Source organism: Protopterus annectens, chromosome 6.part0 (assembly GCF_019279795.1).
Source record: "Protopterus annectens isolate FY-2018-M chromosome 6.part0, PAN1.0, whole genome shotgun sequence".
NCBI classification, from domain to species: Eukaryota; Metazoa; Chordata; order Ceratodontiformes; family Protopteridae; genus Protopterus; species Protopterus annectens.
Genome location: NC_056737.1, coordinates 989,185,232 through 989,197,398, shown reverse-complemented (window position 1 = coordinate 989,197,398; position 12,167 = coordinate 989,185,232). Strand labels below are relative to the sequence as shown.

The 12,167-nt window shown below is 38.3% G+C and overlaps 1 protein-coding gene across 1 annotated transcript in view; it reads right to left on the bottom strand.

The window, feature by feature from the left end:
• The window catches only part of LTBP2 (latent transforming growth factor beta binding protein 2), a 3,457,946-nt gene that overhangs the window by 1,149,391 nt on the left and 2,296,388 nt on the right, over nucleotides 1–12,167 (bottom strand). The window lies entirely within an intron of this gene.

The following is a 12,167-nucleotide window of genomic DNA, read 5'->3' as shown; positions in this document are numbered from 1 at the left end:
GTAAATGGAAGTCTTCCCTTTACCGCATTATAATGCGATCTCAGAGTTGTTACATTTAAAGAGCGGGGGGTGAGGGGGGTGCAGGGCGGCTTACTCCCCCATCTACAACCCTTAGTTTAGGGTTTAGTCATATCTTTTTTTTTTTTTTGTTTAGTATTCAGTTTTCTAACTTCAACCATATGGTGTCGCCCAATATAGACCCCTTTCAAACTACTGAATTACAGGTGTTGTCTCTCACCGGCAAACACCTCCACTAAGCATGACCTTGTACACTCCCTTTGCAGCATTACCATGCTAAAACAGTTCCCATTTTACTATAGCAGTGCATGAAAGATCCTTTAGCAGACTAGCACCAGTGACACTCAACATTCAGCCTGCGGATATTGCTGCACTAGGTAATATTTCCTATTAGAAAAGTTAAATTACATACCTCAACAATATAAATGTGTACATTTTATACATAAAAGAATGCCATTGCAAAAAAGCCTTTTTTCTGAACATTTTTTTTTTATATTTTATATATATTTATATAAGGACCTCTGAAGCTTAAACGCAAACAAACACCAATCACAACCAAAGTGTCACATAGCTCACAACACCAGTGTGCCACCCAGCAACAGCCCCTAATGCAAGACAACGTACCTAACACTTTAGTCATAGGTGACTCTATAGTCAGGTACACTGATGTCCCACTCAACAGGCTGAACAAAGAGAAAATTACAGTCAGCTGCCTGTCGGGTGCCAGGATTCACCACATAACACATGCACTCCACAACAAGTACAAATATGACTCTGTCATTGTCCATGTTGGAGTGAATGACTTGAGACATGCCTCCCTGGACTACATGAAAAGAGACATGGAAGAGCTCTCGGATCATGTGCCCAGGCAGGTATGACCGTAGCCCTGAGTAGCATCCTGCCTTCGCCCGGAATGACACCACAATATAAGGACAAAATGATTGACTTCAACAATTGGCTAAGCTTCTGGTGTCATTCAAAGGGGATCCAGCATCTGTCTGCCTGGGATGACATGACTGACAGACCATGATGCTTTGCCAAAGATGGTCTGTACCTGTCGCCCCTGGGATTCAGGTTACTGGCTAAGGCTCTTGCCACCCCTAAAGTGCCTTTTTTAGGCAAAGATCAAAGGACAAAACCACCACCATAAAGGGTACAAGCATGCAAAATCTGATGGTAATGCTACTCAATGCTAGAAGTCTAAACCTCAAAATGCACTTTCTCGAGGCACTCCGAAAAATGGAGAACATCGATATCTGTGCAGTAAATGAGACCTGGTTCAAGGCTCCAGAGAGCACCCCTGCAATACCAGCCTACAACTCTTACCACACTTTTCGGCTACCAAACCACTATCAAAACACTAAAGGTGGAGGAGTGTCCATATTCACCAAGGATATTCACACCACCAGGCTAGTTGCACAACACAATGCATCTGAAATTCTGCAGGTGCAACTAACTAAAGTAAGATTGCAATCCAAATTGTAGCTTGCTACAGACCCCCCCCCCACCATGCCCCAAGATTCTCACTACACTTTTCTAAACATACTGAAAAATATTAAGATACAACCAAACACCCTAATACTGGGTGATTTCAACTACCCTACCATTAACTGGGAAAACTACTTGTGTACCAACACCTTTGCCCAACGGTTCTTGGAATTCATAAATTCCAATGCCTTGGATCAACTAATCCATAGTCCCACCAGGGGCTCCAATATCCTAGTCCTGGTCATTACCAACATGGGAAATCGATGCTCCACACCTATGGTCTCCCTCTCATTGGTCAGGTCAGACCATAAGCTAATCACCCTTAACATCCACATCCCACCCCCACCCCCTAGTAAATAAACCTCCATATAAAACTTCTCCACAGCCAACATCATGCTTCTCAAGTCAGAAGTGACAAACTTCATGACACCCATGCAAATGGGAACTGAAAGTTCGACTGCTGAGTCCTACACTAAGGCACTATATGAGCACATCCACTCATGTATGAACCAAATAGTGCCATCCCAAATAGAACCAAGATGCTCTCCTCCAAAAGAAGGAAGCCAATCTGGTGGTCCACTTCCATAAACAAACTTTACAACAAAAGGAAGAAACTGTTGCAGAAAAGAGGAAAATCCCAGGATGCAAAAAACTCCCTTAACAGCCTCAGTAAGAAGCTGAGATCCCTCATAAAATCCTCCAAAGCTAGTTACAAAAATAAAATTGCCAAAGATTCCAAAGAGAGCCACAAGGCATTCTATAACTATGGCAATGCTCAGATCTGCTCTGAGCTACAACAGAATGGCATTAAATATACTGATCCCAATATCCTGGCAGATCGATTCAGTGCCAACTTCACCCCCCTCTCACCCCCTAAACGGCCCATCTCAATACCAGAAGATTGCCAAATTCCAGTAATAACAGCCACATGGGTAAAAAATGCACTCAAGAATACAGCATCCATGGGACCAGATGACATCCCGGGCTGTGTACTACATATACTACAAAATGAACTGGCAATTCACCTAAGTGTCGTGTTTAATCATACTCTCACCTCAGGCTTCATGCCCACTGAGTGGTGCACAGCTACAGTTATCCCACTCCACAAGGGGGGAATCCACCTTGGATCCCGGGAACTACTGCCCCATCAGTCTGATGAGCCTGATCTGCAAGGCCATGGAATGTATTATCATGGAACTTATAAACAAAGACATTGGCAACCTTCAAACACTGGACCCCACCCAGTTTGGGTTCGTGAAGGGCTGATCTTGTCTCCTGAACCTGACTGACTTCTTTGAATCAGTCTCCAGAGCCGTGGACGTGGGTAAGGTGGTCCACACAGCCTATCTGGACCTTGACAAGGCCTTTGACACCATCCCCCACTCTGGAATCATAGATAAACTTACTAAGCTGGGCATTAATCCCTACGTCACTCAATGGGTTGCCAACTGGCTTACTGACAGGACCCACACTGTAAATGTAGCTGACTCCAAATCCAGCTCCAAACAAGTGACAAGTGGAGTACCTCAGGGTTCAGTCCTGGGACCGCTCTTGTTTGGCATCTACTTTTCTAAAGTACAGGCCAACACTAAGGGACACTGGCTAACAAAGTTCGCAGATGACTGCAAACTAGGAGCCATTATTGAATCCCCAAATGATGTGGATACTCTACAAAAGGGCCTTACAGAAACAGATGCTTGGTACCAGAGCCATGGGCTCAAGCTCAATGCTAAGAAATGTATAGTTATCCCCTTTGGGAAAAAACACGTACCCATAAATTACCACATAGGTGGCAGTACATTAAACACCAAAAGTGTGATAAGAGACTTAGGGACACAGGTGGACAGTGGTCTCACCTTCGATAACCACATTGCCACAACAGTCAGGAAATGCTTCTATGTGGCACACCTTATCAGTAAGGGCTTATCATCCAGAAAAAAGGAGGTCATTGTCCCACTGTACTCATCCCTCATTAGATCCATTACAGAATACAATGCCCCATTTGGTATGTACCTCTCAAGACATCTGAAACAACTGGAAAGGCCGCAGAAATACCTCACTAAATGAATCGCAGGCCTAAAACAGATGCCCTATGCTGACTGCCTTAAAAAACTGCAGCTGTACTCTGTCACATATCATCTACTCAGAGATGATCTCTGCTTAACATACAAGGCCATGTCAAACCCAGAGCTATTGGACATGCTACACTTAAAGAAATCCCAATCCCTCCAAGACACATGCTCCAGGGATATAAACCTTGTCATCACAATAAACAAAACATGCTGGAGGAACAGGTTCCTGACCGAGAGACTCCCCTGACTTTGGAATAGACTGCCCATACATGTCAAGCAGAGTGCTTCTTTGGCCCTCTTCAAAAGGAACCTTGAGGATTGGATGGGAGAAAGGAAATTCACCCCGAGGATCATGTCAGTCACCCTGCTAGACAGGGGTCCAGGGAAGTAAATAGTGTGGGAAGAAATAGCCAGGGAATTGTTATGGCTAGGTTTGTATATGCCCTAGGGCGATAGCCTAGTACCAAGCTATGAACCTATGAACCTATCAGTGATGAACATTTAACACGTTAAAAGTTTTACAAGTACTCTCAGTTTTAGTCATATCTAGTTGTTTAAGTAAGTTTAGAATGGTTCTGATCCTCAGAATATGATGTAATAAAATAACAAGGCCCCCAACACACTAAAAAATTATAAATAACTGCAGTTTTGCTGTAATTTGTTCCTTCATTTATCTGATTTGTTCGCTACGTTACTGAACTTACAAGGCAAGAAATATTTTTTCTTTACTTGGAATTCATTCCGCTCAACCTGCAGAGATTGAAAATAGAAATAAAGGCCCTTAAAAAGTAAGTTCATCCAGCTAAAAATGTGAACATGTAGTTGGCATAATATCTGACTACCAAACAGCAAGTAACTGTCCTTGCTTCCACTAGGAATATAGGATACTACTGAGTGACACCATAGAGTGACAAGAATGATGTAAAAATATAAGCACATTATAGGATACTACTGAGTGACATCATAGAGTGACAAGAATGATGTAAAAATATAAGCACATTATAGGATACTACTGAGTGACATCATAGAGTGACAAGAATGATGTAAAAATATAAGCACATTATAGGATACTACTGAGTGACATCATAGAGTGACAAGAATGATGTAAAATATAAGCACATTATAGGATACTACTGAGTGACATCATAGAGTGACAAGAATGATGTAAAAATATAAGCACATTATAGGATACTACTGAGTGACATCATAGAGTGACAAAAATGATGTAAAAATATAAGCACATTATCAAACAGACAGTGTACAAGCTGTAGACTTCAATGAACTACATTGCAAAATTTTATATTTGCTTCTGAAATAGGGAGATGTAAGGTGATTGTCCTCTTTCTTTAAATTATTCTTGCCACAAGTATGTTGGGCATGTAGTGCGGTTTTCTGTGTATTAGACAGCTTCAAAAACACATATTATGAGGGGGGATTCAGGAAATTGTGTGAAGAGATAAATCAAGCCTGGAAATAGGGCATGCCTCCAAAACAGGGACATATGCAGGGATACGTTAGGCCTGAAAATAGCATTCTTCCAAAGAAGAACAGTTGAGAGGTCTGTTGTAACAAGAAGATACATCCCAATGCAACTCAGTGAAGCTACATCTTATAGAGGTTAAACAGCAGCTTAATCCATCTACGCTTTCAAATTAAATCCGTTACTTAAAACCCCTTCTGCTGTACTAGAGTTTACCACTGTGGATGTGTGTGGGGTATGTCCGAGATGCTTTACTGATAGAATGTCAGTACATATACTGGCACAATGGCACAGCAAAGGAAAGTAGGACATGGAATGATTACACTATGTTTCATCTGAGACTGTAACCCATAATTAAACTGTTCATTTTCATACAAGAGGACTGTAACACATAACTTAAATTGTTTATTTTCATACAAGGGGACTGTAACCCATAATTAAATTGTTCATTTTCATACAAGGGGACTGTAACACATAACTTAAATTGTTTATTTTCATACAAGGGGACTGTAACACATAACTTAAACTGTTTATTTTCATACAATTTGACTGTAACACATAACTTAAATTGTTTATTTTCATACAAGGGGACTGTAACTCATAATTAAACTGTTCATTTTCATACAAGGGGACTGTAACACATAACTTAAATTGTTCATTTTCATACAAGGGGACTGTAACACATAACTTAAATTGTTTATTTTCATACAAGGGGACTGTAACCCATAATTAAACTGTTCATTTTCATACAAGGGGACTGTAACACATAACTTAAATTGTTTATTTTCATACAAGGGGACTGTAACACATAACTTAAACTGTTTATTTTCATACAATTTGACTGTAACACATAACTTAAATTGTTTATTTTCATACAAGGGGACTGTAACCCATAATTAAACTGTTCATTTTCATACAAGGGGACTGTAACACATAACTTAAATTGTTCATTTTCATACAAGGGGACTGTAGCACATAACTTAAATTGTTTATTTTCATACAAGGGGACTGTAACACATAATTAAACTGTTTATTTTCATACAATTTGACTGTAACACATAACTTAAATTGTTTATTTTCATACAAGGGGACTGTAACCCATAATTAAACTGTTCATTTTCACACAAGGGGACAGTAACACATAAATTAAATTGTTTATTTTCATACAAGGGGACTGTAACACATAAATTAAATTGTTTATTTTCATCCAAGGAGACTGTAACACATAACTTAAATTGTTTATTTTCATACAATTTGACTGTAACACATAACTTAAATTGTTCATTTTCATACAAGGGTACTGTAACACATCACTTAAATTGTTTATTTTCATACAATTTGACTGTAACACATAACTTAAATTTTTCATTTTCAGCCAAGGAGACTGTAACACATAACTTAAATTGTTTATTTTCATACGATGGGACTGTAACACATAACTTAAATTGTTCATTTTCATACAAGGGGACTGTAACACATAACTTAAATTGTTCATTTTCATCCAAGGAGACTGTAACACATAACTTAAATTGTTTATTTTCATACAAGGGGACTGTAACACATAACTTAAATTGTTTATTTTCATCCTATGAGACTGTAACACATAACTTAAATTGTTCATTTTCATACAAGGGGACTGTAGCACATAACTTAAATAGTTCATAGGTTCATAGCTCATAGTTTAGTACTAAGCTAACTGCCCTTGGGAGACATTTTAAGCCTAGCCAATTATCCCTTATGAGACTCAAACCCTGCTCCTTGTGTTTGTAAGGCAAACACCTTAGCCAGTAAGCCAATGAGACTGTAACACATAACTTAAATTGTTCATTTTCATACAAGGGGACTGTAAGAATAACTTAAATTGTTCATTTTCATACAAGGGGACAGTAACACATAATTTAAATTGCTAATTTTCATACAAGGGGACTGTAACACATAATTTAAATTGTTTATTTTCATCCAAGGATACTGTAACACATAACTTAAATTGTTTATTTTCATACAATGGGACTGTAACACATAACTTAAATTGTTCATTTTCATACAAGGGGACTGTAACACATAACTTAAATTGTTCATTTTCATACAAGGGGACTGTAAGAATAACTTAAATTGTTCATTTTCATACAAGGGGACAGTAACACATAATTTAAATTGCTAATTTTCATACAAGGGGACTGTAACACATAACTTAAATTGTTTATTTTCATCCAAGGATACTGTAACACATAACTTAAATTGTTTATTTTCATACAATGGGACTGTAACACATAACTTAAATTGTTCATTTTCATACAAGGGGACTGTAACACATAACTTAAATTGTTCATTTTCATCCAAGGAGACTGTAACACATAACTTAAATTGTTCATTTTCATACAATGGGACTGTAACACATAACTTAAATTGTTCATTTTCATACAAGGGGACTGTAGCACATAACTTAAATAGTTCATAGGTTCATAGCTCATAGTTTAGTACTAAGCTAACTGCCCTTGCGAGACATTTTAAGCCTAGCCAATTATCCCTTATGAGACTCAAACCCTGCACTTTGTGTTTGTAAGGCAAACACCTTAGCCATTAAGCCAAGGAGACTGTAACATGTAACTTAAATTGTTCATTTTCATACAAGGGGACTGTAAGAATAACTTAAATTGTTCATTTTCATACAAGGGGACTGTAACACATAATTTAAATTGCTAATTTTCATACAAGGGGACTGTAACACATAAATTGTTCATTTTCATACAAGAGGACTGTAACACATAACTTAAATTGTTTATTTTCATACAAGGGGACTGTAACACATAACTTAAATTGTTCATTTTCATACAAGGGGACTATAACACATAATTTAAATTGCTCATTTTCATCCAAGGAGACTGTAACACATAACTTAAATTGTTTATTTTCATACAAGGGGACTGTAACACATAACTTAAATTGTTTATTTTCATCCAAGGATACTATAACACATAACTTAAATTGTTTATTTTCATACAATGGGACTGTAACACATAACTTAAATTGTTCATTTTCATACAAGGGGACTGTAACACATAACTTAAATTGTTCATTTTCATACAAGGGGACTGTAACACATAACTTAAATTGTTCATTTTCATCCAAGGAGACTGTAACACATAACTTAAATTGTTTATTTTCATACAAGGGGACTGTAACACATAACTTAAATTGTTCATTTTCATACAAGGGGACTATAACACATAACTTAAATTGTTTATTTTCATACAATGGGACTGTAACACATAACTTAAATTGTTCATTTTGATACAATGGGACTGTAACACATAACTTAAATTGTTCATTTTCATACAAGGGGACTGTAACACATAATTTAAATTGTTCATTTTCATACAAGGGGACTGTAACACATAACTTAAATTGTTCATTTTCATCCAAGGAGACTGTAACACATAACTTAAATTGTTCATTTTCATACAAGGGGACTGTAGCACATAACTTAAATAGTTCATAGCTCATAGTTTAGTACTAAGCTAACTGCCCTTGCGAGACATTTTAAGCCTAGCCAATTATCCCTTATGAGACTCAAACCCTGCACCTTGTGTTTGTAAGGCAAACAACTTAGCCATTAAGCCAAGGAGACTGTAACATGTAACTTAAACTGTTCATTTTCATACAAGGGGTCTATAAGAATAACTTAAATTGCTAATTTTCATACAAGGGGACTGTAACACATAAATTGTTCATTTTCATACAAGGGGACAGTAACACATAATTTAAATTGCTAATTTTCACACAAGGGGACTGTATCATTTTCATACAAGGGGACAGTAACACATAATTTAAATTGCTAACTGTCATACAAGGGGACTGTATCATTTTCACACAAGGGGACTGTAACACATAATTTAAATTGCTAATTGTCATACAAGGGGACTGTATCATTTTCATACAAGGAGGGCTATAGCCTTTAGAGGGTATTGAACTCTGAAACCCAGTAATGTTCTTACTGTTCTTTTCTCCTTCACTACAAAGGTTTGCTTCGCAGACACAATGGGCTGGATTCCAAAAGTCTGGGACAGGATGACTGGGTCTACTTGTTATAATGTCCTCCCTGCCTCATTCATGTCATACAGGTATACCCGAATGACATAAGAAGCAGAACGTTATGACCATCTAACACTGACCACCCATCATCACTGTCCACACAGTCTGGATACAGTAATGACAGAGTATGTGACTCTATATTGGTTTGTTAAATGACATTACACTTGCAGGGTGTATCTTGACTTTGGCTGACTCCATCCGGTACCATCTAATGACACTAGACAAGTAAAGGACCAATCACGTGTATGGGTAGAAAACTGTTTAGACACGCACTAGTTTATGATAAACTGGTCAATGTTATGACCACTTAGTTTATTATCACATATATCTAAGGGAACTGAGGAAGGTCAGAGGATAGAATAAGAGAGCCTGGTAGTGAATACTGCAGAACAGCATTACACATTAACAAGCAATCTGCACAAACGTGTACAACAAAGAATCCAAAAATGCAAAGGTCTGCGAACCCAGGAAAGGATGCCTGGTGAGTGACAGCCAGCTCCAAATGATAAAGTACAAGTTCACTGCCTAGCTGGACATGCCCATTACACAAAAAGCCAGCAATACTTAACCAATATAAGAAATCAGCAGGAAAGGGATACACTTTCACTGTATACAGTCATACGTAGAACAGATCAGTACAATCCACAGCCAATGGTCATGTGGGGGGGGGCACTGGAGAGGCTAACAGAAACAAGCAAACATCTCCAACAGCAATGGAGTTTTCACATGGGGGCTTTACCTGTTGTTACACAATACAGCTCTTCTGTTAGCATTGTTTTGCCCCAAGCAAAGGTCAGCTGATGCTTCTGGAATGAAGCGTGTGCATAGAACTGATTAGAGGAAAAAAAATCTCCAAATCTCTTCTCTCACGAAACTTTTATTAAACAATTTTTTTGATTATTTTTTGTTACCTCTGGGTTGTTCTTACACTTTTGTTTTTTTGTGTATGTAGAACTGCCCATGAAGCTCACAAGGCTCCTAATTCACATGTACTAAATGAGAAATACTAAAACATGCTTTAGGAATGTCTTAATGTTGGCAAGAGCATTGCAAGTTCAGAGTACATCTCTTCCCAGAGTGTAGATTATTTTGGAATTTAGCAGGCCATGTATCACACAGTAATGTAATTACATTTATTTAACATTTGTTAACCAGGAAAGACCAACTAGAACAGAGTCCATTTTCAGTAGAGACCCAGGGAACAATGCTCCAGATACATGTCTTTGGAATGTGGGAGAAAACCCACATGTACACAGGGGGGACATGTAGACTCCCACAAAAGGCACCCCAGCGAAGAATCAAACCGGAGAACCTCTTGCTGTGAGGTAACAATGTTAACTGCTGCACCACTGCACTGCCCCAGACTTAGGAAAGTAAGTATATTATACTACCTCACGATGGCGCATTGTGATGTTTAATAAATGCCCAATCTGCTGTTAAACAGTGAATGGAGGCAGTGATTCTAAGTACCAACATACTGTTTTATCTAATAATAACAAACATACTTTGCATATAATGTCTTAGACGTACTCTGTTAATATCCCAAGTAACAAACCCCTCGCAGACAAAAAACAGTTAAATACAAAAAGGAAAAGCACACCATTATGATAGATAAAAACATATTTATATAAAAGCTCTTGTTAACATCGAAGTAGCCGCAACAGCTTGTACAATATACATTTTACTGTGTGCCGAAATGACTTGCTTTTTTAATTTTAGCATCCTCATGGCTACCTTATCACACTATTCAAATGTCTAAAACATATTGTAACTGGGTCTTGTGAAAAGAGAATTATTGTGTTTATGTGGAATGGAAAAGAAATAAGCATTGTTAAATTTTGTCACCAAAACATTACAAATGAACAAACATGAGGGTAATGCTACTCAATGCTAGAAGTCTAAACCTCAAAATGCATTCACTCGAGGCACTCCTTAAAATGGAGAACATCGATATCTGTGCAGTGACAGAGACCTGGTTCAAGGCTCCAGAGAGCACCCCTGCATTACCAGACTATAATTCATACCACACCTTTCGGCCACCTAACCTGGACCAAAATACTAAAGGTGGAGGCGTGTCCATATTCATTAAGGATATCCACATTTCCAGGCTAGTTGCTCAGCATAATGCATCCATGATTATCCAAGTGCAACTAACTTTGGGCAAGACCGCAATCCAAATTGTAGCTTGCTATAGATCCCCCACCATGCTCCAGGATTCCCACTCCTCAATTCTTGATACACTGGAAAATATTAGGGTACAACCCAACACTCTAATAATGGGCGATTTCAACTACCCCACCATTAACTGGGAAAACTACTCATGTACCAACTCTTTTGCCCAACATTTTGTGGAATTCATAAATTGCTATGCCTTGGATCAACTTATCCACACCCCCACCAGGGGCAGCAATATCCTAGACCTGGTCATTACAAACATGGGTGACTGGTGTTCCACACCAGAAATCAATTCTTTGTTGGTCAGATCTGACCACAAGGTAATCACCCTAGACATCCAAATCCTGCTCCCACCACCCATTAGGGAAACCACCGTAAAAAATTTCTCCAAAGCCAACTTCACGCTTCTTAAGACAGAAGTGGCAAACTTCATGGCACCCATGTAGATGGACAATAGAGGTACGACTGCTGAATCCTACACAAATGGACTTTATAAGCACTTACATGAGTGCATGGATTGTGCTACCCCTAACAGAACCAAGATGCTATCCTCCAAAAAAAGGAAGCAAATCTGGTGGTCCCCTGCCATAAACAAACTCTACAACAGAAGAAAGAAACAGTTGCAAAAAAGAGTAAAATCCCATGACTGGAGGAATTCCCTGGCCAGCCTCAGTAAGAAGCTGAAATCCCTTATAAAATCCTCCAAAGCTAGTTATGAAAATAAAATCGCCACTGATTCTAAAGACAACCACAAAGCATTCTATAGCTATGTCAAGAATCTCAATGGCAACACTCAGATCTGCTCTGAGTTACAGCACAATGGCACTAAATATGCAGAACCA